General features: G+C 38.7%; 1 pseudogene; it reads right to left on the bottom strand.

Annotated features, from left to right (window-relative positions):
• Window positions 1-2,071: 2,071 nt before the first annotated feature.
• LOC134390238 (CAP-Gly domain-containing linker protein 1-like) lies at window positions 2,072-3,966 on the bottom strand (annotated as a pseudogene).
• Between the last annotated feature and the right edge of the window lie 231 nt (window positions 3,967-4,197).

Below are 4,197 nucleotides of genomic sequence, written 5' to 3'. Positions count from 1 at the left end.
AAAAATGGTGCAGCAGATGGAGCAAGAGAGAGAGAGACAGACTCTTCCCTCTCCTTTTTTAAAACCCTCAGAACCACGTCCTGGACTGCCATTTTCAGTCCATTTGCTGTGGTATAGTCCCACAATCCAATGACCTCTTCAAGGCCCCACCTTTCAATCACCATAACAGGATTTTCCATCCTCCTATCAGTCATAGTGGGGGCCAAGTTTCTAATACATAAAACTTGAGGAATACAATTCAATCTTCAGTGAATTTTCAGGGGACATAATCCAATCCACGATAGCACCTTTGTCAAAAATCAATAGTCCGTAAATACATGGATTTATTTTGTGTTCTCTATTCTGTTCCATTGGTCTATATGTCAGTTTTTATGCCAGTACCTTGATGTTTTGGTTACTACAACTTTGCAGTTTATTTTTGAACTCAGGTAGTGTGATGCCTCCAGTTTTATTTTTATTTTTATTTTGGTCAGGATTACTTTGACTGTTTGAGGTCTTCTGTGATTCCATACAAATTTTAGGATTGCTTTTTTATTTCTGTGAAGAACGTCATTGGTATTTTTACAGGAATTGCATTGTATGTGTAGATCTCTTTTTTTTTTTTGGCAAAAAAGAATAATCATTTATTAAAGTAGATACAGAATACTTGTTTGCTCAGATTTTAATACTGCTTTACGTGTTTTGTTTGGGAAACAATTCCTATTATAATATGTTTATAACCAAAAATTTCAACTGATAACAGATTTATTTAATATTCACTTGTCAAACACAGTTGACAATCTTGAGGGGAAAATACATCAAAGGCATATGTACAACTCTAGAAGTTCTTGCTATACATGTAGCATGGAAGATTTATTACTTTTTACATTTTCTAGAAGACATTCAAATGAAGATAAATAGATTCAGACTGGTTAATCAACTGTTCTGGTGGTTGAGGTCCTTCATTTTATTTTTTTGTGATAAGAAAATCCAAAATTATTAATGTTGAATTTCTCATCATACATTCATCTAAAAACACAGTAAAAAAAAAAAACTTGTAAAGGAAGATTGTAGATTGGTTAATTCGGGTGTTTTATAGTAGCATATTATCTAATTAATTGACTGCTGGGGATATCTGCTAGAGAAGAAAAAAATATTGGGGAACATTTTTCCAGTTATTTAAATCTGGTAAAGAAACAAAACAAAAAGAAAAAATAGTTGCAAAGCAACATGATGCTGTTTCTGGCCAAGTCTGTCTGTTATGGCCTGATGATCATTTTTTATGTGTTCTCTTTTTCATAAAGGTAAAAATCTGAAAAGAAAGACACATTGTGTATGTTTTTTCCCAAAATATAGATTAAAAAAAAATATGTACATATAATATACAGAAGCTGAAATTACACAATACCAATAAACAAAACACCACAGTTAGACTAAGTGGGTGCAGCATATAGATTATAAAATATCCTCACAGCAGTTTGGGGGCTTACCCCTCCCTTTACCTGTTTCATGATTTTATAATCACACCAAAGTATTATCAAGCCTGCAATAAAGGCACTACTGATAACAGGTAGTGCAAATAGCTTGGATATTTCTTTGATTAAGAATAAACTACTTTAAATGAGTAGATGAAAATGCAAAATGGCACATTTTTCCAACTCATTCCGGTGTCGCAGCTTAACCAAAAAATCTAAATATACAAAGGCAGCCTGGAAATATTTTAGTGCAAATATGAAAATTACCAGCATAATTTAAAGTTACTTAAATAAGGTATCGTCAAGGTAGGGATTGTTCTATGAGGTTTCTCGAAGGAAAATAATGTAATGGCATCTGGTGCAAGGTCTTAAAACTTAAAGATCAAGAAAACAAAATTAGAGGTGAAAACTCACCTACTAAATAGTTATTTATTTATTATTCTAACTTATAAGGGGAGACTCAAGGGTGATTTGTTGGACCTCAAAATATTTTCTAGATTTGCTGATGGGGGTCAAAAATAACCTGAGTTCTCCTGAAGTCTGCACACACAACGCTGGTGGTAAACTGCTTAGATGCTAGTGCACCTGGGAAAGCCAGTTCCTGACTTGAGGCTTCCTCAGAAGGTCTCGTCGTCACTGCAGTTGGTTGCCCAGTGCCCAGACACCTCACAGACTTCACAGTACGGGCGTTCCTCGCTCCGACTGCCATGGTGCGTGGAGTGGGCAGGGTCCTCAGACATCTGTGCCCTGTTTAGGACAGTCCTCAGGGTCGTGGCAATCAAAGCAGTCACAAATATCACAGAACAGGCGAGGTTTCTTCTTGGACTGTTTCTCCTGGTCATCACTGTCGTAATTGTTCATGTCACCCCCATTCCCATTAAGGGCTGCTTCTGACATCATTTCTACCTTCATCTTGAGGTCTTGATTCTTCCTTTGAAGGTCCACGATTACCGAGTTTAGGGAATCAATCTGACTCTCCTGGGCTCTTTCATCTTCTTCTGCCCGAGTATCAGTATTACCTGAGGAGCTGCTGAGCTGCCTCTTGTTTTCTTTGAGTTGAAGCTCCAAGTTCTTTACCTTGAGCTCAAGCTTCACCTTTTCAGACTCCAGAGACTGAACAACTGAATGCAAGGACTTGGCAGAGGCGTTTTCTCCCCTGAGCACTGTGACCTCATTTCTCAGTTTTTCCAGCTCTGCATCCTTTTCTGTGAGTAAGGCACTAGTAATACTGATGGATTTCTGCAAGGAAGCTTTTTCTTCATCTGCGTCTTTTATGTACTTGGATTCTCTTTTTCATGTCTAACAACTGATGATTGAGAACAGATCTTTCTTCTTCCAGCTTCTGATGACTTGTGACTTCGTCCTTGCTTCTCCCCAGCTCCTCGGCAAGTTTATCGTTCTCTTCTTGCAATGCAGAAAGCTGCTGGGACTTCTGAGCTGCCGCCCGCTTTAGGGTTTCTATTTCTTTCCTGAATTCTTCCATTTTTTGATTCTCTACAGTCAGAAGTTCTTTTGATTTGTTAAGCTCTTCACGTTTTTCAAGTTGTTTTCTTTAAGTGTGTCCAATTAATTCATTTTGTAGTTTTGCATTTGTTTGCTTGGTATCTTCCAAAGAGGCCAGAGTTTCAGTCTTCCCTTTGGTCATCTGTTCCATTATCTGCATAGCATCTTCTGCTGTTTGAGCAGCTGTAAATGACTGAAGAGTCTCAATCTCTCTAATTTTAAGGGTAAGCTTGCTCCTGTCTTTCCTCAAAGTATGATTTTCATTTTGAGAGTCTAGGAGATTGGCTGAAATGTGGCTGTTGGTTTGGGCCAGCTGGCTACTCTCTTTCTGAAGGAGGAAGGAGCTTTCCGCCAGGTTTTCCTTCTCCTTTAGGAGCTCGTCCTTCTGCAGCGTCATCTCCCTTTTCTCAGCCAGGAGGTTCTTATTCTTTTGCATCACCTGGGCACTTTCAGCCAGGGTCACCTCGTGGTTCAGCTTAAGGTCATTCAGAATCTTGGTGAGGTAGCTATGCAGTTCTTGCAGTTCTAACTTGGATTTGGACAAGAGAGCAAAATTGCTTTTCATAGTCTCTATACTGGCAGCAAGTTGGGCTGTTTCTGCACTCAGGAGTTCCTTTTCCTTTATTATCTCTACCATCTCCTGCTCCAATTTGGTTTTCTCTTGGATTAGCACAAACTTCTCAGACTGGAGCTCCTTAGTACATACTCTTAACTCCTCCACCTCCTGCTCCAGCAGCACCATTCTCCCATGAAGTTTATTGTTTTCACACAAGGATGACTCATTTTCTTTAGCTCTGGCTTCTTTTTCCCAGATTAAGGACTGCTGCACTTCATGGATCTGCTCATTTAATTTCTGACACTTTTCTTGCAGGGTCAAGCTGTCCCTCAGCAAAATGTTCTTTTCAGAACAACATTTCTTAAATTCAGCGTTCAAACTCTCCTTTGCTTGCAGTATGTGCATCTGTTCTTTTTCTAGGTTCTTTTTGGCATTTTGAGCCTCTTTCAGCATCAAAGAGAGCTCATACTTGTTGGCTGCTAGTTGTTGATTTATTTCATGGTGTTTTTGTTCTGGGCCTTGACAAAGGTAAAAACTTTTCTGCTCTCTTCCCCACCTACCAAAACATAAGTGATCAGATGTTCCATAACAAAACGGACAGTGATAAGTTTAGTGTACAATGAGATAAATTACAGAGTGAAGAACATCTCATACTTAAGCCTGGAGCAACTATATGTAGGGGAG

The sequence above is a fragment of the Cynocephalus volans genome, chromosome 11 (genome assembly GCF_027409185.1).
Source record: "Cynocephalus volans isolate mCynVol1 chromosome 11, mCynVol1.pri, whole genome shotgun sequence".
Taxonomy (NCBI): domain Eukaryota; kingdom Metazoa; phylum Chordata; class Mammalia; order Dermoptera; family Cynocephalidae; genus Cynocephalus; species Cynocephalus volans.
The sequence above is the reverse complement of the archived record's forward strand: the minus strand, read 5'-3'. Positions and strand labels throughout refer to the sequence as shown.